The following is a 26,083-nucleotide window of genomic DNA, read 5'->3' on the forward strand; positions in this document are numbered from 1 at the left end:
ATTAAGTAAATATATTCAACAATGCTGAATCATGTAACTTTTCATTTTTTAATACTATCAGGTGCTTTGGGCTACATATCTAAAGTTAAATATTGTGTTCCATATAATTGACACCTATCAGAAAAGAAGATAGCCAAAAAAAAGCCCTCATGAGATGACTGATATTACGTATTTTCAAACCATGGAATACATGGTTTGTATTCTTTTCCCCAATAATCTTATAAAGAATACCACCCTCCTCTATTTATTTTAAAGAAATTAAATTCAAAAAACTTAAACTTGAGTCGGTAAGCATTCTAATTAAAAAGCTATCTGGAATGGAGTATGGTAAAAAGATAAGGAAAGGCAGAAGGAAAGCAGGGAAGGAAGAAAGTGAAGAAGGGAAAAGAATGCCTGCTGTCTATTTGGTTCCTGATACTCACCTTTGGTTGTTAGTATTCCAAGTCCATTTTGAAAATGCTTCTCTGCTTCTGTATTGGCAATCACTTTTGGTACAGTAATTGAATTTTTAAGAATTAGGTTCTCTTTCACTGTATTTTTCTTTTGGACAAAAGTTATTCCATTTGCCTTCTTGTGCTTAGTTTACACACAAAATAATTATAGAATCCCGCTTACTGGGAATAAGTGTTCAAGAGCCAATGCAATTTCTACTTAATTAAAACTGGTATGAAAACATGCACAAGGTTGAGCATATAAGTCAATAATTATCAATGGTGCCAGTTAGGAATGATTGATATGGCATATGGTGAAAAATCACGGCACCAGAGGAATACAAAATATATGCTGGATGGATTTGTCTTTCTTTCTAGCAACTTCAAAACTATTTAAATATCATAATATAAATACTTTTATAGTTTTATTTAGTAAACATGCTTTATTATCATATTTTTGCAGAGTTTCATTCTATGGAGAAGATAGGAAACAGGTCTAATTGAGTCTAAGTGGTTCCAGTTCTATGTACAAATTAGGAAGAGGGCAGCAGCTACCACCGTATAAGAAAACTAGCAAATTTTTCATTTTTCAATATGGAAACTGTGATTAAGACATTTTCTCACGTTGCACAATAGTTAATAGCAGTAAAAAGATTAAAATGCAAGTTAATGTGATTACAAATCCATACTGTTTCAGGCCTAATATTCTGCATCCTTGTTATTAAACATTTTTGGTGTTCTCTTAGCAAGAACAGCAGATTGTTTTTTCACTCGTTAACTCATTATTTCAAGAGAAAAAATTGTCCCATCAATAATGAATTAATTCATACTTTCAGGAAGAAAGTGTTGGGTGTCTCTTATGTTCTATATACTGAGCTGGGCATTTAGAAATATCAGTCACAGTAGTTGGCATAATTCTGACTTGAGTGATTCCATTTTCACATGCTTAAATTGTTCTTCTCAGGAAAGGAAATGATTTAATATGACAATTTTATTTTCTTTTTTTGTAGTGAAACTGTTATTGTGAACCCTCTTAGAGATGTATCTGCTTCAGAGATGATGAACTGATATGAGCACTTTGTAGATCTTCAAATATTAACCAATAATATATGAACTACTTCAGGATTAAAATGGGAAGTTGAAATTCCTTGCTTTCTTAGTTGTTGTTAAAAAAATCATTGCCTTCAGATAGACAACTTTATTAAAGCAAAGTTAAAATTCTAAATTCCTTCTATTTCCAAAGTATATTGAAATCTGAATTTATTCATGACTATTCTATATATATTTAAGTAAGTTCATTAGCCTGTGATTTTTGGCATTAGCTTAATCCTTTAGTGCTGTCATAGAATGTTTTCTATCAAAATATGTAGAAGATAATGTATTCCATGGTTTGAAAATACGTAATGTCAGTCATCTCATGAGGGCTTTTTTTGGCTATTTTCTTTTCTGATAGGTGTCAATTATATGGAACACAATATTTAACTTTAGATATGTAGCTCAAAGCACCTGATAGTATTAAAAAATGAAAAGATACATGATTCAGCATTGTTGAATATATTTACTTAATGCTAAAATCACAATACATGTTTTCCATGCATACTTAAGTTAACTTATGCTTAAACTTCAAAAATGAATCAAATAATTAATATGAACAATTTTGTTCAAATTCAAGATGAGGAGGGTGAAGCAGAGGAAGCATAACTTTTGAATTTTTATGAATTTCCTCACACAAACAAAACTATTGGATAGTAAAAAAACAAACAAAAGAAAAACCCATATACAAAATGATGTCAGCAACATAGTGGAATTAGAAAGCTCCTGACTATCCCTTCTCCCACACACACAGCAAATACACACATATACACAGACATATTCTCTGTGAGTGAAAGCCAAAATGTAGATGAAAGTCTTCTATGTACCGGATGACAGAAAATATCCCCATCAAAATAGAAATATATATTTGGGTGCTAACCCCAACCTGGGTGCAATGCCTTAAAATTTTACAAATATTCAATTCTCAGCATGTTTCTGAGAAATGAGGAGCTTTATTATCTAAAGAACCCAACATTTATGATCCCTATTGACAGGTTTAACCCTTAAAAACTTTGCTTGAGGATTGGCGGAGACTTGGCACTGGATGATTTCCCTTAATCACAAAGAGTAAAGGGAAGTTTTTGAACGATGCACATATTCTCAAGAGTTATAACCTTTGGCACCAATCTTGCCTCCCACTATTCCATGGAAGGGGTCTCACTGCAAACTTTCTCAGAAGCTTCCTGTGCTTCTGGCTTCTAACTACTGTACATCTGGGAGACCACATAGCAAATAATGAATAAGCCTCTTCAAACTTAAATGGGAGATTTGGCACTTCATATGCCTTCTTTCCTTGGTTTCTTAAGATAGAGAATTGAAATCTCCATTGGAAGAAGGCTGGGAGACTTCTTCATATAAAAATCTGAAAGTCGGGTCTCCCAGTGACTTCTTTCCCAGCTGGCTTCAGTAATAACCCCAAACCAGAGGTGTGCCCCTGAAAGGAGGATGGGAGATCTTGGCTTGCCTGAACAGGACAGTGATCAACCTAAAAGATAATTTCAACCCTAAAATCTCTCTCTTTGGAAACAGGTTGGAAGCTCTGCTATGAACAGGAGGGGCATCATTTCACATACCTTCTGCTCTTGCTTGCCCCAGAATTAATTTTAGGTCTACAGACTATTCCTGAAAGCAGTTTCAACACGTTGAACACTTAACTTTTATAGCTTAAAGCCAAGAGAGTGATCCTTTAATATCCTACCTCTGGGAGTTTCTAAACTCTCGATTCCTGAGATTTCTAAACTATAGAGAACAAAAAAAGGTGATTTTTAGACAAAAATATTCAGTAGCTATTTCCACTGACTCAAAATGAGCAGTTTGAATGAGAGCACAGGTATTTGCCACGAAACCTTTTTAAAGTATTTTAGCATGAGTGGGAAGTCAACTCTAGCTTTCAGCTTTTTCACAAGGAAAGAAGAAATTAGAATACACTTCCAAAGCCTGGGCTTTACAGCTACATTTCAAGGAAATGTCTTCTCACTCACCTCTTTCAAGGCATCACCTGTTACATTTTAGCACCCTGGGGGCTACCGAAAACAAAGACAAAGGTTTAGATGGCCTAAAGAGTTGAAAGGGACTTAGCACTTCTGGCTGGGTTGATTGGGAAGAAATGTCTTTTACATGAGACCAGTTTAACTAGACTGGGGGAGGTAGTTGGTTGTCTTATGTGCAGAATCTGCCACAAAGAGTCAAGAGAAAAGAAAAAAACAGATAAATGTCTAGAAGTTAACCATAATAATATGGAGATGTGTGATTTAATTTACACTAAATTCAAATGAAGAGTCAAAAAATTCTACCAAAATAAGAGTAATGCATGAAGTAAGTAAGAATTTCAGTGAAGAGAAAAATATTTTAAAAGTATGAAATAATTCATAGAGCTGAAAAATAAAATGACTCAACTAAAAAAAGTTTAACACAGGAGTTACATAATTAGATCAAGCAAAAAGAAGAATTAGTGAATGTAAAGACAGGTAACTGGAAATATCAAATTGAGAAAAAAGCAGCTTTATAGATATATCTTTAATTATTTTTTAAATTAGTGCATTATACTTATACATAATAGTGGGCTTCATTGTTACATTTTCATACATGCACATAATCTGGTCTATTTAATTCCCAAGTACCTCCACTAGAAAGAAACTTCAGTGGGAATGAAGATATTTTAAGGGATTAGGGAAAGTCATCAAGTGGAAGAATAATTACAGTATTGATTACCAGGGGAGAGGAGAGAAAGAGACAGAAAACTTATTCAAAGAAGCAAAGGCAGAAAACTTCAATTCAAGGGGAAATGGAAATTCTTAGTTAGGAAGCTCAAGTGAAATTGTGTAGGGTAATTTCAAAAAGACTCACACCAAGACACATTTAAAAATTAAAGACAGAGTTTTAGAAGCTGAAAAATAAAGGTGACTTATTACATACAAAGGAACATCTATAGGACCATCTGTATATTTTTAGCAGAGGCCTTACAAACCAGGAGAGAGTAGGATGAGATATTCAGAAAAATCTAAGAAAAATAGCAAAATCTTCCAACCAACAATACTATTTCCAATTGTGCTCTCCTTAGACAAATTAAAAAGACATAAAACCTTCTTGGACAAAGAAAAACAGAAGTTATCACCACTAGATCTGCCTTACAAGGAATACTAAATGGAGATCCAGCTTAAGAAATAGGTCAATAGGTAGCAGCATATTATATGAAAAAAATAACTTATTCTACACTTCTAGATACATACAAAGAAGTTTCAACTTCTTATCTAGTGAAGAAGGTATTTGTATGCCTACGAATAAATTCAGAGCTTATACATTTTGCTGATATGGTGCCTATATATTCCCAGTAAACATAAATTCAGTGTTGCCTTAGAGTCTAATAGTTTTAACTAAAAGAAAATTTAGCCATTGGTGAGGACATAATTAGTTTCAAGATAAAGAAAGTTTCATCTATGAAGATGTAGTCAGATCATTAGCTTGAAGATACCTCCTAGAGTGTGAGGTTAGATTGTGAGGTTTTTATTCTTTTTTTTTTTTTTTTTTTTTTTTTAAGTAGATATTAGTGCTCCACATTGGCAACCATTCCTCAAAACATTTGCTCAAGTAATTTAAATTCCCACTGAAATGATATGGTTTGGTTTAGTTTTTTTTAATTTTAATTTAAAAAAATTCTAAGACTGCATTTTGATTAATTGTACAAAATTGGGGTACAACTTTTCATTTCTATGGTTTTGCAAGATGTAGATTCATACCATTCATGTAGTCATACATCTACATAGGGTAAAGATGTCTGTCTCATTCCACCATTTTAAAAATTCTTTATGTGTGTGAATAAAGAGCATGCACGTCAACACCTCAATACTGAAGAATATCAAATATATCAAATATATCCATACTACTAACACTTTTTAAAAATGTGTGTTTTTTCTCTTCTTTTTTTTTTTTTTCTCTATGGCTATGGCTTTTACATAGTATTTTTAACATGAAAATACAAGAAGAACCTGTATTGGAAAGGCCATGAGAGTATTATGCATTTCATATATTGTTATGTGAACCTATTGAAAATTAAAATGTTTACTTCTCTGGCTATTTTGCTGACTGATAACTCCATACAAGGTTTGATGCAACACTAATTTTGATTCCTTTTCTTACTGACTTACTTAAAAATCAGAATAATGGAAAAAGGTATAAATGTTAAATATTTTCATTCTAAATCTAGATTAAGAAATAATATCAACAAAGTTTTAATAATATTTGCCTTATATCAACTGAATAAAGAGTGGAAAGAAAATAGGAAAATAAAGGAAACATATTCATTTCATAATATCAGACTGCAATACAATAAAAGACTTTGATATTCAGCTTCCAAAATTAAAAGATTGTGTAAAAGAATCAGTAAAGAAATATTGGTCTTGAACTACAAATCTACCTAACAGATCTATATAGCATTTTCCATCCATAGTCTTAGAATACACAGTCTTTTCAATTATTCAAAGATTGCTCTCCAGGATGGATAATTTCTATTTTCTATTTCCATGATTTCTTTTCTTAAAAAATCTGTTTTAAATGACATATTGCATACATGACATTGCATCAGTTCCAACGCTGTGTATACATTTGATGAGTGTGATATAACCTTGTACCTATTTTATTGTGATTATTTATAAAATAGATGAAAGATGAGTTTAGACTAATATGTGGAGAAAAGGAAAACCCTGCATTATTGATTGAAATGTAAATTAGCGTACTCATTTGGGAAAAAAGTATGGTTGTTTCTCAAAAAATTAAATAATAAAACAACTTTGTGATTCAGCAATCCCATTAACGATTATATATCTGGAGAAAATGAAATTGTTAAGTCAAAGAAATAGCTGCATGTTCATCTTTATCACAGCATTATTCACAATTACCAAGATATGAAATCAACTTAAGCTATGTAATGGATTAATGGATAAAGAAAATGTGGCATGTATACACAATAGAATATTACTCATTCTTAAAAATGAAGAAAATTATATCATTTGTGATAACATGGACAAACTTGGCAGACATTTTGTTAAGTGAAATAGCAAGGCATGAAAAGACAAAATTACATGATCTCAGTTATTGGTGAAATCTAGCAAAATTGAACTCATCCAAGCAGAAAATAGAGTGAGGATCCTAGGGAGAGGCAGGGAGGGAGAATTGGAAAGATGTTGATTGTGGGAAGCCATCCTTACGTAGGAGAATCAGACTAGGTTGAGCCATGGACGCAGATGTCTGGCTTCTAGGAACTGCCAGGAAGCATGTGGCGCTGTATGGGAGTGGTTCCCTCTCCTTCTGGAATAGTCCCCAAAAGAGAAAGACTCCCCTAACTCCACCCTATCCTGTCCATCACAGAAGACGCTCCTCCCAGTCTTGGCTCCCTTTACCTGTGTGTTATAAATAAAGGAGATTTGGGCTACACCATGTTGTTAGAGGCCAGAGCTGGTATGACCAGACCCATCACGCCCCTCTCTTTTAAAAAGAGAACTGGCTCTTGTGTTTTTATTGATTAGATAAGTTTATGAGTAATTGATTGATTTATAGCCAACATTGTCCTCTGTCAGTAAACCCTTTTCTCATCCATGTGGAACGTGACTGAGAGACTCCCACAGTTGAACAAAGGATATAATGTTAAAGTTAGAAGTAATAAGTTCAAGAGATGTATTGCACTGCATGGTAAGTATGGACAATAATCTTGCACTGGATTTTGAAAAAAATTGCTCACACTAGATTTTAAGTGTTCTCACCATAAAAAGTGCTAATTATGAGGTGATGCAGGTTAATTAGCATGATTGAGTCATTTTTTTTTTTTTTTTTGGTACTTAGAATTGAACTCAGGTACACTTAACCACTGAGCCACATCCCCAGCCCTATTTTGTATTTTATTTAGAGACAGGGTCTCATTGAGTTGCTTAGCATCTCACCATTGCTGAGGCTGGCTTTGAACTTGCAATCCTCCTGTCTCAGCCTCCTGAACTGCTGAGATTAAAGGCATGTGCCACCACGCCCAGCGATTGAGTCATTTTATAATGTATGCATACTTCAAATTATCATATTATCCATGATAAATGTATAAAAGTTTGTTGTTCATTAAACATAAGTAAAAGTTGTTTTATTTTTAAAAAATCCACAAAGTTGACAAAGGTTTATCTAGCATGACCAAGGCAGGGTAGGCAGCAGGGAAGAATAAAATTGTTAAATTTAGAAATTAAAGTGGGTATACTACCACTTATCTCATAGAAACAGATTATTAGAAAGTACTATGAAAAAAATATATACTAACTAGAAAAGTTAATAAAATGGAAAAATTCATTGAAATATTAAAGCCCTCAAAATTGACTCAAATAGAAATAGATAATATAAGTATGTCTGACAAGAGATTGAATCAGTCATCCGAAACCTCCCAACAAAAACACAGGGTCAAATGGCATCAATGGTGAATTCTACCAAATATTTAAAGAATAATTAGTACCTATCTTTTAAAATAAGCAGAGGAAAGATGCTCAAAATCATTACTCATCAGGCAAATGCAAATAAAACTCGTAATTAGATATCACTTTACACCCACCAGGATGGATATGAAAAATAATGGTAATTATCATTGTTGGCAAGGAAATGGAGAAACTGGAATCCTCATAGATTACTGGTGAGAATATAAAATGTTGCAGCTCTCTAGTAAGCAATTTGGCATTTCCTCAAAAAGTTAAATATACAGTTACCATAAGCCCCAGAAATTTCACTTCTAATTGAATAATACCTGGGTATTGAAAACATATGTTCACTCAAAAGTGTGTAGGTCAAAGAGTACAAATTTGAAGTTAAGTCAGATGAGTAAGTCCAGAGATTTAAAGTATGGCATAAGGAGTGAAGTTAATGACTGTATCTTATACTGAAAACTTTGTAAGAGAGTAGATTTTAGGATCCTTGTGATAAAACTTTTCTCTTCGTCTATTCATGTGGTGGTTACAGGAATGTAGCATGAGATGAAGTAGCATAGAACTAAGCAAACACACACAGCATGTGTGCATACACACAAATTTTTAGTCACCATTGGTATATGTAAAACTAGTGGACCTGAATAAGGTCAAAGGACATTTATTGATTCTAATATCTGTGTGATTTATAACATGGTTAAGAAAGTTTCTTCTACTTTGGGAAAAGAGAAGAATAGAGTGATTTCTCTGCCTTATTTCTCCTAAGTGTACATGTCTGTTAGTAAACTTTCCACTGATGGGAGAAAATACCTAAGAAAAACAACTTTGAGTAGGAAAGATTTATTCTGACTCAAAATTCAGAGGTTTCTACCCATTATCTGATGCCTTTATTGTTTCTGGGCCTGTGGTGAAGCAGGACATCTAGGTGGAAGCGTGTGGTGAAGCAAAGCTGCTCACCTCATGGTCAGCCAGGAAGCAGAGAGAGAGGGAGAGAAAGAGGAGTTGGAGAGAAAGGCAGGCTTGGGACGAGATACAGTCCCTAAGTGTGCAACCCCAAGGGTCCATTCCCTTTAATCAGGTCCCACCTTCTACAGTTTCTGCCAGCTCACAACAGTCGAACCAGCTATGAATCCCTCAATAGATGACTCTACTGAGGAGGTTAGAAACTTCATTATCCTATCACTTCTGAAAAGCCCCTGAACACAGTTTTACTGGAAACTAAGCTTTCAGCACACTAGTCTTTGGGAGACATTCCAGATTCAAACTATAAGAATGAAAATCTATAATTTTCTCAAAATATGAAGCTAAAAACATAATGGAAACAAACTATTTAATTAACCATTATTTAGGGATAATAAGAACATATAAAAATGACTCTTACATGATATTACAAAATCTATTTCATGGAAGTTGTATATTTCCTTTAGCACATGGGCATATATAACTTTTTTCATTTCTACCAATGCAGACTTGATTGTTAAGAGCATTGTTCTATAGAAGTAATTATTTTTCTGAAGAGAAATGAATATTCCTGGTATAATTCATTCCCATTTGCAGAAATGCTACAGGTGCTCTTATTTGAATCATAGTATTTAAATACAACAATATCTCTATTAGTGCCTGACATCCTGATTTCTTAGTACTCAAATTGGACTCCTTGAAAATTAAGGTTTCATTTAAATTCTTAAAATTCACCAGTTTGCACCTGCGTGAAAGAATTTTCTTTTTAAGACATCCTATTCACAGTGTGAGGTACTTACTCATCTTTAAGGGGTCATATGGTTCTCTCTCCCTTTACCTTTACACTGATGGTTAATCTGAAAAGACTCTGATATGTCTTGTTGAAAATCATACAAACTTGGTTTTCTAACCAATGCCAAACTCTTTCGGTATCTGAAATATATGTAAGTCCATGGCCACTAGCATCTTTACTGCAACCATCTACCCAGGCTAGAAACTCTGAAGCACCATTGGGAGAGTACTATTTTGTCATTTCATTTTTAATCCCAAACACGTGAGATTGAGAAATATTTTTCTCTTGCCAATGCGTTTTTAGAAGAGGCTTCTTTAGTATGCAAAATCTTGCATAAGGCTGCACAATATTGTATAGCATATGACAATCACATGGTAACATCCTTTAGGGTAATTTGTTAGCTTGAAAAGATAATGAGCACATCAAGTTCCACACCCTAAGTGGAATAGATCTGATTGCAACTATCTCTGTGTGAAAGAGTGACCTGGTCTCCTTTGTTCTCTTAAGGATATATTTTAGTCTTTAATTAGTTCAATCTATGATGCATTTGTTGTATAATTTCTACAAGTCAGACATTGTGCTAAGGACACAAATAAATAGAAAAGTCTAGTATTTAATCTCAAGGTATTTAGAAACAAAATGCAGAAAAATGCCCTCTGCATAAGTATTTGCAATTGTTTATGATAAAAGCTGTTAGAGGAAGGAGATATCTTGCTTTATATTTATTAGTCTCGTGATGATCCTGGATCTTTAATTTGTAATTCATAAATATTACCATATAGAATGTGTACAACTGTTATATACAGCCCATTGAGAATTCACATGATGTCTTATGAAATTTTATTTAAAGAAGAACAATGACATTTTAAATAATTAGATTAATAATTCATCTCCTTTTATGGATCCTTTTGTGATCTGTGTTGAAAATGAAATTAAAGTCCAAAGCAAGAGGTACAGCTATTTATTCTAAATGTTTGATTGTTAACCTACCTATCAATCCTCAGTAGAAATGTGGAATTACATTCTCTCTTGCCTCAGTGTGTTTCTTGGATAGACCTTCTGGATAAATTATTTGTTTGGAGGAGCACTCTCCTCCATTTTCTCTGATGCTTTCATATGTCAATTTTTAGGAATACACATTTTGGAATACTTGGTGTTTGTAAAGGACAAAGGCGATATGAGGTAGAAATTAGGGAATTGATATTTATATATTGCATTATCTAATTATATTAGTCTTGTGCTGTTTAATCCTCTTGATAGCCCCAAGTATTGATATTTGTCCTGTTCCTCATGATAAAACTAAGGCAATGTTACTTAGGTTAAAACACAGCACAACACAATACAGTATAATACACGATCAGAGTAAGTGAAATTGTTTTCTAGTTTAAAAAGCTACTCTTTCAACAAATGACAAATCTGGGAGTAAATAGAGAGTTCTGTTGGATGCCCAAATCTTCTTGATGAACTGAAGGCACTGACAGCTTTCTGGATACTTAAAGCAAAGATGTGTGTTTTGAAATGTAAGCTATCTAAAATACAGCCAATCTATGTTTCCCAAAATTCCAAAGTCATTTGAAAATAAACACTTTGAGACTCTGGTCCAAATATTTGCTATAATTTTATAGCATAGCAGCTAGTTTATATTCCTTCTTAACACCAGGGTAAGTAGATTATTGCCACTTGGGGCAGAATGACTTATACAAAGACAGAATTCATTTGATGTATTCAAAACTAACGCATAAGCCAACTTAATAAGAAAAATGTAAATGGCGAGGGTTTTTTTTTCCCCATTTTTGTTGTTAAGGTTTGAGTGATTTTTGCAAACTACATTAATTCTGGCATCTTCCAGGCAGGAGTATGTGAGCAGTAGATAAATCAGGGACATTATTCCTAGGTAATTAGATTGTGTTTGTGTGTGTGTGTGTGTGTGTGTGTGTGTGTGTGTGTAGTTCTTTCACTTATTCAGATTTTCAGTGTGAAAGTCATGAATAAGTTTTATCAAGTTCTCCTAACCATTATATGTAATAGTGAAGATCATGCAGACCTGGTGTTTACAAATTAAAAGAATAATGTGATGACATATCCTGATACTCCTACCCAAATTCCTTCATGAAACTTAACGACATTCCAACAACACCAGAGTGTCTTAAATTCTTTATTCTGCCTCTCTGACTGAACTATGGTCCTAAAATCCTTCCTAAAACTTAGATGCCATGATTTGCATAATCCATTCACTTCATATTTTTCACTTCATATATAATTTGCAGGGAGGGATTCTGCAGATCCACTTGTGCCCCTTACTTCAGTGCCATTTTTTTTTTTTTTTTTTAACTGAAGCAAAACGATTTTCTTAGTATTTTCTTTCTGGTTTGCACGTGTCTATAACTTCTGTTCCAGAGCTTCTTAGTCCTTTGACAATAGGATAGAATGTTTTCATATTGACAACTGCCTAAGCAATCAAGTATGGCTTTACATGGATTTTGGAAGTTATAGTGTACTGAAAAGAAAATTTATTACCAATCTTACTAGGTGGCCATTGCTCCAGCAGGAACTGGAAAGGGTCTTTGGGGGAAGCAGGAACTGATGGATTAGGCTCATCTGAAATCACTTGTGGCTGTAAAAGATGCTGCTCTAATAATCAGGATGTTAGCCCCAGTGTTCTGGAGGAGTTCCAGTTCTGTAATTACTTCTGCCTACCTACTTCCCTCCCTGTAGTTTTAATGGAATTATTTTCTTTTTTTGGAAAGAAAAACAAATGAACAAAGCCATTTCCAGTTAAAACAACATTGCAATAATTTAGCATATAGTTATTGCAATTTTAATAATAAAGTGACTATAAATTTCCTTATCAAAATATTTAATCATATGTTTCAAATAGACATTTGCTCGCATACAAACAAAACAGACATATTTCAACTATTGTGAAGTACATTTGGGAATTTGGAATTTTAGAAATGTTCTGTTTACAATATGATTAAGGGAAATAATATTCAAATAACATGTTTTAACTTTATTTTCTTTAGACAAAATAATTTATTCTAAATGGTATTAAATTAATGTTATATTTAACTATGAATTATGACTGAGGTCTCTGGATTAACACATTCCTTAGAACTGATTATTGGTATCTATTAAAAATCTTGATGCTAGGGACTACGTTCTAATAGAGAGAAGATGAAATTTAAAAAAAAAATTTTCCAATATGGTTAATTCATTTTATTTCTCAATATAAAAAGAAACCAAAGTTTCAAAGACAACTTTGATCTTGCCCTTGCTTATTTCTCAGAGGAACTGAAAAGTTTCATTAATAGTTGAATTGTAAGGACAGTTAAAAAATAGGTATTCAGCAATATAAAACTTTTTACAATTTGAGTTATTATCAATTTTAAAATTGAAAAAAAATGTAGTTTAGCCATCAAACCTACACTTACTCTATGCGTAATATATTGTTTTGTATTATTATTAATTGTTATTTTATCAGTCATCTTTTGTTTACATCCTTGACCACATAAGCTATATATCACAATAAAACTTTGCTAAATATTTTTCTCATGTTAACAGAAATGTGATCTTCTAGAGATGGAAGCATTGTTCTATGCTAATTTCTTATTCTTACTCTATTTGCTATTTTCCAAACTACATTTCTTGCTATCAAACTTCTCAGCAATGTGGTAAATACATTCTAGAAATCCCAAGTTAGAGAGTAATTTGGGAGTAATTGTAATGAGTATTGGCATCAGACCTGCTAGTTTGCTGCTGCCATTACTCTGCTCCCCCACACCACTTTAGAGCCCAGACTATTAGCTCGAGAACTTCCTAGCCAGTAATTGGTCCAGATTATTAGTCCACGAACCTCCTAGCCAGTCATTGGTCCATTGTTATTAGCCTGCGAAATTCCACTACTTAAGAATAACTCCCCACCATTCTCTCTCTCTCCTCCTCACTCTTGCACTCTCTCTCTCACCCTGCAGGGTAACACTCTGCCTGTCAGCTTAATAAAATCTCTTGCGTGAGTTCCCATGTCCGGAGTAGTTTCTGGGTGCTTTTAATGGGACTGCTTAAAGATCAAGTAGAGGCCTTTAGCCAGAAAGGTCAAAACTGTAGGAGAGTCCCTTTGTCACAGACAGTATCTGTCACTCTTGGGGGAAATGATTAACAAGGTTTGGTAGCTGAAGGGAATGACATTATCTTTCTTCTACTAATGTTAGTAGCATAGTGAGATACTATATAAAGGGATTGCTTACTTTTACAGCATCTTTTCTCAAAGGACCCTTCAAATAGTCTGTAAAAAAGCAAGGGCTTTTTATGAAGTTAATAAACCACAAATGAACGAAAGATGAATCTGAGAGTTAACAAGCCATTGGCCCATAAGTGACACCTTAATCCCCAGGACAGAGAATATTTTCATCAGTCTTTCTCTGAGGAATAGTTTTGCTGCATCTTGAGTCAGGAATTTTGTTCCTAATGCATGACTACATAGAACTGTTTCTTACTTGCTTACATGGAAAACTTGAAATAGGAAGTGAAATATTTCATGGGTGACTGTTTCATTCATTCACCTTGACTGTGTCTTTTTTCCTCCTGGTTCAGGCATTTCTGCATTACTTCTGAGCCAAAGTTTCTAGATTTTTAAAAATTGTAGTAGTTATAATGCTGTCAAATATTTCACATCCAAAGATTTAAAAAAATATATATATATACTACAGATTTAAAAAATATAAAAGATACTACAGAGTTTAATATTTTTAGTGCTGAGGCATACCATAATAACTAGTGATGTCATTTTCAAATATGGACATTAGACCCTTACCAAAATAATTTAGCCAAATTCAGAGTGAAATAGAGTCTACCAAAGAATATTGAGTAAATTCCATAGAATTTAAGATAAATAATTTTATTAACATGGTGATATGTAGATGAAGAAATATCACAGAAGATTAAAGCACATTAGATTTCCATTATAGATCTATGGTACAAACATATGCAATAAAACATAAGTTTTATTGCATAAAGCAAAAAATACCACTAATAATAACTTGTCCATTTAATTCAGTAGTAAAGTCTATTTTAATAAATGAAGAGAGTCAGATGAGTATAATATAAAATATACAGGCCAATGCCAACCTGATATATTAATTTTAATGTTGCCCACTGCAAATATAATCCTGTGCTAATTTCTTGAGTTCCTTAGGATGTATGAGGAAGTTGAATTTGATCATTCTTTTCAGTTCTAAAATAATAAAATTCTATGAAAGACAAAATCTACATTTAGTGAAAATATATATACCTTTTAGATACAAAGGACCCCTTAAATGCATTTGTTACGTCAATTGAACTGCAAGTAATTTGAAATATTTTGGATTTTTAAGGAATTATTTCAAATAAATATTCTTTCTTTACATTTTATTTTAGACTTTTCATGTATCTTAGATATTGGATGCATATTGCATATAGTTAATCCTTACTCATTAATTCCTTAAGTAAACTTAATCACATACTTAACTTTAAATTCATATTGATCTAGATTTTCCAAGAATTAAAGATTAACAAAGCAAGAGAACTAACACTATTTCAAGATGTATTTCAATGGAAGAGCAATCAAGAGTGTGCGGGATTGGTATAAAAGCTAACAGATCAGTGGATGAAGAGAGAATGAAGAACACAGAAACATTCCCTTACATAAACAGACAATTGATTTTTGACAAAAATGTGTAAAGATAATTGAGAAGCTTTAATAATTAAAATCCATTTGCAAAAATAAAAAAAATATACACATAAACATATTTTACACCATGTACAAAAAATAATTCAAAATGATTTATATATGAAAATGTTAAATCTGCAATAATAAACCTTCAGAATAAGACATGGGAGGAAACTTTTATGTCCTGTGTTATACCAATGTATTTTAAGATATGATACCAAAAGCAAGGCCCATAAGAACAAATTGATAAACTGAACTCTTCTAAAATAAAGATATGTGTTCTTAGAAAGATCCGTCTGCATATAAAAATACAAAATAATAACTACCATGTATAATTGCAATGCATCAATAAAATAATAATTTTAAAAGAAAGATATAAAAAATAAGAATCAAGAGATAAGTTGTGTGTGGGGAGAAGATATTTACAAATCATATTTGTGGTAAGACTTGTACTCAAACTTCTCAAACCAATTTAATAAAAAATGAGTAAAAAATTTCACAAATAATTTACCAAAGAAGATATGCAGAGTCAATGAGTCAATAAGCACACAAGAAGATATATATCATCACTTGTAAACAGAGACATAAATATTGAAATCTCTAATATCAGAAAGGCAAAAATTGAAGAGACTGCTTGTTCTAAATATTGTAAAGGATAAGAGGGATTTGGAATTCTCACATACTGATGGTGGAGGTGTAAAATAATATAACCACCTTGAAAAATGTTAGTTTCTTAAGAAATTAAGAGTATGACTTCCATCAATCTAGTTTACAGATATTCACTTAAGGTAAATGGAAATACATGCCTATAATACAACTTTTTACATACATGATCATAAGAATTTTACATGTACCAGCAGGTCATATATACAACTCAAATGTTAATCAATGAATGAATATATAAGAACACTGTGGCAGATCTATAATATTACCTATTATTCAATAATAAAGAGAAAGGAGCTAAAAACATATCATGGCTTGGATGAATTTTAAAACAGTAATGTTAAGTGAAACAAGTCAAGAGTATAATATGATTTCATTTACATAAAACACTAGAAATAGAAAATGCAAATGAATATTTTAAACCTGTGTAGAAAACTGATATTTCATTTTACCTGGAAATGAAGAAAGGGAGCTTATCATGGAAGGGAGGAATGGAAGCATTATAAAGAAACATGGAAACATTGGGGAAAGATTAAGTATATTGATCATAATTATTACAATAGTTCCTTGGGATATGAATATTCCAAAATCTATCCAATTGTACATTTTAAATGTGTGCAATTGCATCCCAATAAAACTATTTAAAATATGTGAAAAAACCTTTAAGCTTAATACCTACATGCAAGTTCATTGCAATATGATTAATGCAAAATACATATTGATTAACCAAATAGAGAAAATAATAGGATTATATAAAAATGCCTACATATATGCATATATGGGAACTGTTAATGCAAAGTGAAAGGAAAAATTTGAGTCTTAAAAGACAATGTAAATGTAGGGCAAAATGGAGATAGAATGGGTAAGAGAAAAAAAGTAAAAATAAACATATTTAATTAGCATTATGCTTTATTATGAATTGTAAAAAGTAAAACCATTTTGTTAACCTCTTATTTGTTTTATCATAATTTGGTTGGTGAATATTGTAACTGCAGCCCACACAAGGTCAAGTAATACTGCTTGTGGTCTCTAGAGTTCAGGCTGTTTTAATTGCACATTGGAAAACAAATATGTTTATGCTTTGCAGTGTGTGTAGTGTTTAAATGGAGGAGAAGGGAACATCTGGGGTGTCATAAAATTAGAGGCATGACTACAAAAAATTAATCAGCTGCCACTTTTCATTATCATAGGGCTGAATGACTTTCAAAAGACCACAGTGTCCGTACTCATTTGGACTCTGAAATTAAAATGTTTTAGGAGCAATGTAGCATCACTTTGACAAATTTTGTCTTCTGAAAAAAATATATGGCATTGTGAAGTAGAATACTGAAGACTACAGTAAGAATGCTAGAGGCTAGTTTGTAAACCTCCCTTTCTTTCTGTCAGTGATTATTTTATTCTAGTTGTGACAAAGAAATGTTAATGATGAAAAGTTTTCCAGACTATTTTTTAAAACATCATATCATATCATGTCATAACATACATTGCATTATATTATTTCTTTAACTGGGACATTCATTTCAAAGCTATTTATTTCTGGTAATTTCCCCTCATCCCTTGCTGTGTGTTAAAATTCTCTACACTATTTATTATACAACATGAGCATTGTTATTCTAAGAACAGTCCCAAATCTTCATGTATTTTGTATACATGTCATCATGTGTTTATTGCCTTGATAGCATTTAGTTCATAGGTTATTTTTCATCTTTCTCATCTCCTCCACTGGGTCATATTGCATCAATTACCATGAGTCCTTTATCTGTGTTTCATGTATATGCCTAGAAACTCTTAACATCCAAAATCTATTTCAATTTTTTTTTTTTTCCTGAACTGTTACTAAAAAATTGTGCAGGAAAGAAGAAACTTGAATAATTATATGAAACACTAAGTAATTAGAAAAACCAACCAGTCACACTGAAGAATTTATAGAAACTAAACAGCTCTTTTGTTCAAATCAATAACAAAACTAAAGACAGTCATACAAATCAGTAACTGGACAAAGAAGGGTTACTGAAGGAATGAATATTGACAAGAAATTTCCGGAAACCATTGGTCAGCAGCTACTGTTTGGTGTCGTAAGGGCTGACTGACTGTACTAATTTCCTGTCTTCCAAGCAAAACAGTTCTATCATGCTTTGCTCCTACATTAAGGATAGCTAGAAATACCAGCACTCTAAGCAAAAATGAATTGTCTATGATACCCCATATACAATGATGTTAGAAAGAAAGGTAAAATGGTGTAGTTGGTGACATCAGTCCTTCTCTAATGATCTGTATAGTTCAAACGTAGGCATAGCTGACTTGTATATCTCAAGCAGGTTTTAGCCATTAGTAATTACATTTCATGACAATGACCTCTATAGGGAAACCCAATAGTTTCCTATACAAATCATTCAGTATTACTAATGATTACTGATCTCTTTATTATTTATAGGAATGGACAATGAATTATCACCAGATATGTGAGGCAAATGCAAAAAGGGAAACGGAGTTACCAAGTCAACAAATAAATCAAATTTTAAGATAGTAGAAAAATATAAAATAAAAAATACATCTAATTTATATTGTCAGAAATTTAGGAAGAGTTCACAACCATAAAACAAGAACAGGGTGATTTGGATAAAAGAAAAATCAGAGATTAAGCAAATACTTCAAATTTAATTTTAAAAAGTCAATTGGTTCAACAAATAACAATCATGTGAATAATAAGAGTATTTGTATGTGAGGTATGTCTGGAGTTGTGAATGAATTGTGAGCTTGTCTGAACCATCTCTAAGTGGAGGTGTGCCCCTTTGAGAACTCTGAGTATCATCTCACCGATCTGAAGCTGCTCCGTTGCCTTGGCAATGTCCTGCTCTAAGAGATTTCTGTGATACCGTGATATTGTTTCAGGCAACCCTAGGTGGAAAGAAATACCAGTGTGCCCAAGTACCCTTGAGGCACCAGCTGCCTGGAGGAGGAATTACTGTACAAGTGATAAGGCTTCCATCAGACCAGCTTCCCCCACAACTTCTCACTTCTTGTTTACCTTGAAGAACCCTTCCTCACAATAAGTCCTTCTGATGAGTTCCCCTATAAATAAAGCACAGAGAGCTTCACTCTTTGTTAGAGATTGGACCTATCAGGCCCCCAGTGTTGAAACTATTTTCCTGTGTCTTTTGTCTTTTATTTCTTATTAGTTATTTCAGACTTTTAATTTCTCAGCTGGCTCCCACCTCCCTGTGGTTATCTGATCCCTCATTATTCAGTACATAGTGACAGGAATACATACTTACTCAGATTTTTCAAGAAAACCAGCTTAAATTAATAAAGGAGCCTATTTGTAAGAACTAAGAAATTAAGTAACCTAAATTCAGTAAAATAAAATAAAATTAAATTAAAAATGCTATCCCTGCAAGATGCCTGGATGTTCTGGAGCCCGTGAACAGCTATGTTATAAGCAATATGTTACATTTATGGATGTAATTAAGAATTTTGAGATGGGAATGTTATTTTGGAATATTTGGATAGATACAATGAAATCATATTATAAGGGTCTTAGTGAAAGGGAGGCAAGAAAGTCAGTGTCATAGCAAGAGTATATATGGAAGAACACAGAGATTATCCTGGTGCATATTCAAGATTGAAGATGGGGTCACAAGCCAAGGACTCAATGTGACCTCTAGAATTTGGACAAAGCAAAGAAATGACTTTTCTCTGGAGTATCCCAGAGAAATACAACCATGCTGAAAATGTGGTTTCCACCCTGCATTCTCCTTTCAGAATTAAAACCTTCAGAACCATAATATAATGTATTTGTGATGTTTTAAGGGATAAATTTGTAGTAATTTGTCGTAATAGCAATAAGATACAAATATAAAATTTTGATAAGTCAAAATTCTGAAGTTGTTATTAAAAAAAAGAAAACTTGCATACATATTGGAAATATATGAATTTCCCCCCAATTCATCCAAAAATTCAAAGCAAGCAAATACATATATTATATAGTTTTAAAGCTCATTAAAATCATTCATTAATTTTGTTAATTAATTTTGCCATTAATTTTCTCAACTGCTAATTGAGGTTACAGTTTGTAAAGGAGATAGAAATAAACTTTAAAACTATACATATATGTGTAGTGTGCGTGTGTGTGTTTCTCTGACAAGCTCAAGAAAGATGGGGTATAAGAAAATACAGAAGTATTGAACAGGGACAGCAGGAACCGATACTTCAGATGGCATCTGCTGACTGAGTGGAAACAGCCTATTTAAGAGGAAAGAGGGTACAGAATATGTAGAAACTTTTTCATGAAAATATTCCTTAAACTTTGCTCAAGGATCATAGAGAGAAAGGTCATTATATGTTAAATCTTATTTTTTACATACATTGAATTAAGAATTTTGTTTTGTCCAAATAACAGGAGTGCAGTTCAGGTGCAGAAGATATGTGTAAGAATGCTTACCATGGCATTTTTATAATATCATAAAAGTGGGAGATAAACTTTAATGCTTATGAATGAATGGATGAGTAAAATATATCCATATATACATAAACACACAAAAATATATAATTACCCACACAGCCTAACAATGAGAAAAATGTAACATTAAAAAAAATCCATAATACATTATGCTGTCAAGACCTTTATCGATATCTGTACAATAGCAGTTTTCATTTTTAAAATATGTGCAGGTATAAATTTACAGAAGTATATATACATACATGTATTTCCACATGTCTTAGAGTGTGAATAATATAGACCAAACATTTAGTAGTAGTTTCATTTGGAAAGTGGGGTTCTGAAAATAGTTTTCTTTTTGTACTATTTGAGCTGATTTAATAAAAGATAATTTATAAATTTGATATAAAAATATATGAATAAATGTTTAACTGCACTGAAACAAAGTTGATGTGAAGAGAAAACATTGGAAAGTGTTGGGTTTTACACATGCTTCATAATCCATCAGCCACTGCTTATTGAGTGTTCATTACATTGAAGTGATAAAAAGCTTCTTAAGTTTATTATTATTTAAAAAATCTCTAAAAGTAAATACATGGAAAGTCAAAACTATGTGAGAATTATTCCGTTTCATCCTTGATTGTTGTATAGATGCTACCAATGGTCATATTTAAAATCCTCTTATAAGCAACCTCTTGTTTAAGCTAATTCATAAAACAAATTTAAGTGATAAATTTGTTCATAACTTTTTCTATGTAATGAATGATCCAAAGATACCTTGAATGATATAATAGTAAAAATCTGTGTCATACCTTCTGTTTTATAAATTGATACAAAGAAAAAATGCAAGTGAACCAGCGAACCTCTACAGTGAGAACAAACACCTCCCTAGTGCTATAAGCCCTGATACTTATATTTTTAGAGTTTGTTTCCATCAGAAAGAAAACTGAACTTTCTGAAACAACATAGAAACACTTTAATGTAAATTTCTTAAATGTGAAAGCCAAAATTTAACATTTTCAAGTAAAGGTAAATCTATATAATTTTGAAATATTGTTTGTTAATTGTACAAATAATAAAAGAATATATTTATAATTTTCCAACTCTGCCTTCATTATTAATTTAAAATGAGAAATTTCAACCTTTGGAAGTAGGCCTTTTATTTTTTTAAATACAGACGATGAAATTGAACTAGGTTTTGACTACCACTTTCCTAAATTTTCCCTTGGCAACTCAAAATCATAGATAGGATTCCTTTTCCCACTTTAACAGTACAATTTTTATGCTCATGTACAGTTAAAGAAATATGCAGTTTGACATTCAACCTACACTACAAGTGGATTTACCCTGAATGCAAATCTTCATTTAGTTTGTCTATTTTAATATCAGACATTGTCATGAATACATAGATTACTATTCTGTTACTAACCTCCTTCAAAATGCAACTTATATTCACACTCTGTGAACCCATATCCAACAATTTCAATTTTACTGAATACACTATGACAGTTATCTTCTTTATCATGTACATTTGCATATTTAAATGTGTGATTCTCTGTATTAGCTTTCTTTCTACAACCAAACTGTCATCTTCTTAAATTCAGGCAGCATGTTTTTCACTTTGTGGTTGAACTGACATTCTCTATACATATGGTATATTTGACTAATTTACTACTAATTAGAGAATGGTGTGGGTTGACTTAACTTTCAAGCAGGATTGTGGAGAAATTATGCATAAAGTTGATATTAAGTGAACTAGTGGATGTAGCTTTTAAGACTTTTTTAAACTTTATTTGCCTTTGAATTGTGTATTTTCTCATGGTTGTAGGTATAGCATGTTTTTGTACAGATGCTTGAAGGTAACTTCACAATAAAGACAACTTTTCTCCACTAATATCCAGTCTATTGACACATATGGGAGCTCTTCAACTGTTATGTGTGATTTTTTTCTGAATATCCTCTAATTTTGCTAGTGTAGTAGCCCCAACTTGTATCCTTGCAGAATTTGGTATGCCATTTCACTCTGGAATCTTTGGGAAACATGACAACTACTGCATATCATCTCACAGATGAATTGGGCCTTAATTTATAGTATAACTTCCACTGTGTCTGGACATTTGTACCTCTGCTCTTTCCATACTTCTGGTTCACTTCCATTTGGGCTTCTGCTTTGCAGGATTATTTTTGTGGTCTCCTGGACTGTCAAGCCCTAGTTTGTCTATTAAATATACATTTAACACACTAGCTGGTTAGTAAAAACAGTTCTATCACCTAAAGATTATTTTTTCTTCAGCTTTCACTGCATATTTGCCTAGATATTAAGGCATTAGAGGGTTAGGCTGTTTTTTTTTTTTTTGTTTTGTTTTGTTTGTTTTTTTTGTGGTGCTGGTGATGGAACCCAGAGTCTTATGCATGCTGGGCAAGCACTCTATCACTGGTTTGCATCCCCAGTCCTAGGCCCATGCTTTCTCATGTCTTAGATGGGATAAGTATAAGAGATAATCATCACAATGTTCCTGGAATCTGATTCATTTTTAAAGATTCCTCCTTCACTTTTTATATATTTTCCTTCAGCAACAATATCTTTCATTCCTTTTTTCCTTCTTCTTTCTCTACTTCCTCATTCAGTTTACCACAAGTTCATGTGAATATTTAAAGCCTTAAAGTCAAGATTATTTGATTTGTTTTCCCATGAGTCCACTCATGAATAGATGAAAATAGTAACACAACTAAACTTTCTATTAAATCTAGATCAAACTACCTTATTATAAATGAGCAAAATGTTATCTTTTCTTAAAAAGTTACTTTTTTGAATGGTGAATACAAAATTCAGTCACCATGTCTATTTTCAAAACTACACATTTGAAAATAATTATGCTTTATTTAGGGAAACAAGATTTATATCCATATACACCTTATTGTGTTAGATGAGAAGAAGGGATAAATTATTGATTAAGGTGTTCTTTATATAGTATGCTTAGTTTTCCCTGACCTTTGGAAACTATTTCAGAAACATGAATTCTTATTCACATAGGGATTCCTATTTGAGAGAGGAATAGAGGACAATTTATGAGGATTTAAGAAAACTTCTTCTAAACCTATAGACAGCACAATAGAAAACATAGTGGGATTCTTAATATTACAAATTTATTTAAGGGCATCTAGGCAGTCATAACAAACTGCCATAAGCTAGATTATGTTAAATAACAGAAATTTATTTCTGGCTGTTTAAAAGGATGGAAAGTCTATGTCAAGGCACTAACAAATTTAGTATCTGATGAGGGACAGCTTCCTTGTTCACAGATGGCTGTCTTCCTGTGTCCTTACATGACAGAAGTGGAGAGGAGTTTCTCTTAATAAAAGTACTAATTCTGTTCAGAAAAGTGTTCTCATGGTTAGTAGGATGACTCCTACTCACCAGAGCAGGAACATGATCACCTCCCAAAGGTTCCACTTTCAAATCAATCACATTGTGTTTAAATTTCAATTGAGAAATTTGTGGAGATGTGAGCATTCCGTCAGTGCATGGGGATGAGGTAATGCCCTCAGTTGTTCTTCCTCTCCATCTATGTTATCTTCACTAGATCTTGCTACCCTTTCTATGCCTGTACAAGTACCTGATGAGGCACTTGCTAGGTTTTTCTGACAACTTGCTCTTGAAATGCAAAATAGTTAAAGTGATTAAGAAATATAATACTGGACCCCTGAACCTAGGTTGGTGCCATCACTGGTTGGTTGCAGTAGAGGAGCAAGCAAGCGGAGAAGCCAGGCTGCCTACATCACGGTGGTAGGCAGCAGGCAGCTATCCCACCCAGCCAAGGACAGACATCATAACTGAGCGACCCCGCCTGACTCCTGCACCTTCCTCATTGCCATTACTGGTTGGTCACAGTTGCAAAGCGACCTGGAGGGATACAAGTAAGGCCACTTGTATCCCGGAGGTAACAGGCAAGCACCCAACTCACCTGCCTTGCAGAGCTAGGCAGCGGGTAGACAACACGCCCAACCACCAGGCCAAGACAGACACCATCACTGAACAATTCTGCCTGACCACCACACTGAGGTTTGTCGCCATCACAGAGTTAGCCAGAGGCTTCTTTATAGGCTGGTGCAGGCATTTTGAATTACTCCTGAGGGCGTGGCCATCATCATTGGAAGGGCAGCTGCCTTCCTGAGACACCTACAGGAGGTAGAGGACCTTTGACAAGACCTAGGAGTCAAGAAGAGGAGGTATTGAGAGACTCAGGACCAACTCAGAGCCACCAGGGAATATACCCCACCCAAAGGCCACCACCCCTAGAAGGCCAGCTTCCTAGTGGAGCACTGCTTATCAAGTTCCTCCAAGACTTCAGGCTACTGAAGGCTAAGAGGTGAGTTATTGGAAATCTACAGAGACAATATTAGTCAATAGAGGAAATCTGCAATATTCCAGAGTTTCACTACTAGAGGGGTAGATACCTGAACAATATGAGAAAACAAGGGAAGAAAATGTTCCAAACAAACCTAGATGGTATAGAAATAAAATCTAATGACAGCATGGCAGAAGAAATGTCAGAAAGGGAGGTCAGAATGTACGTAATCAAAATGATCAGGGAAGAAAACGAAGAGATGAGGAGCAAATGTAGGCATTGAAAGATGAGATGAAAGGGCAAATGCAGGCATTGAATGATCGCACCAATTGACAGTTAAAAGAACAAATACAGGAAGCAAAAGATCATTTCAATAAAGAGTTAGAGATATTGAAAAAAAAAAAAACAAACAAACAGAAATCCTTGAAGGAAACAATAAACCAAATTAAAAACTCCATAGACAGCATAACCAATAGGATAGAACACCTGGAAGACAGAGCCTCAGATATTGAAGAAAAAATATTTAATCTTGAAAAAAGTTGACCAAACAGAGAAGACGGTAAGAAATCATGAACAGAATCCACAAGAACTATGGGATATCAAGAAAAGGCAAAATTTAAGAATTATCAGGATTGAGGAAGGCTTAGAGAAACAAACCAAAGGAATGAACAATCTATTCAATGAAATAATATCATAAAATTTCCCCAGTCTGAAGAATGAAATGGAAAATCAAGTACAAGAGGCTTATAGGACTCCAAATACACAAAATTACAATAGACTCACACCAAGGAACATTATAATGAAAATACCTAACATACACTATAAAGACAGAATTTTAAAGTCTGTGAGAGAAAACAATCAAATTACATTCAGGGGGAAACCAACATGGATATCAGCAGATTTTCAATCCAGACCCTATAAACTAGAAGGGCCTGGAACAACATATGTCAAGCCCTGAAAGAAAACGGATGTCAACCAAGAATCTTATACCCAGCAGAACTTACCTTCAGATTTGATGACGAGATAAAATCCTTACATGAAAAACAAAAGCTAAAAGAATTTACAAAAAGAAACCCAGCATTACAGAACATTCTCAGTAAAATATTCCATGAGGAAGAGATGAAAAACAATGTTGCAAATCAGCAAAGGGAGGAACTAGCCTAAAGGAACAACCAAATAAAGGAGAAATCAAGTTGTGTCAAAAAAAAAA

This window comes from Sciurus vulgaris (genome assembly GCF_902686455.1).
Source record: "Sciurus vulgaris genome assembly, chromosome: 15".
NCBI classification, from domain to species: domain Eukaryota; kingdom Metazoa; phylum Chordata; class Mammalia; order Rodentia; family Sciuridae; genus Sciurus; species Sciurus vulgaris.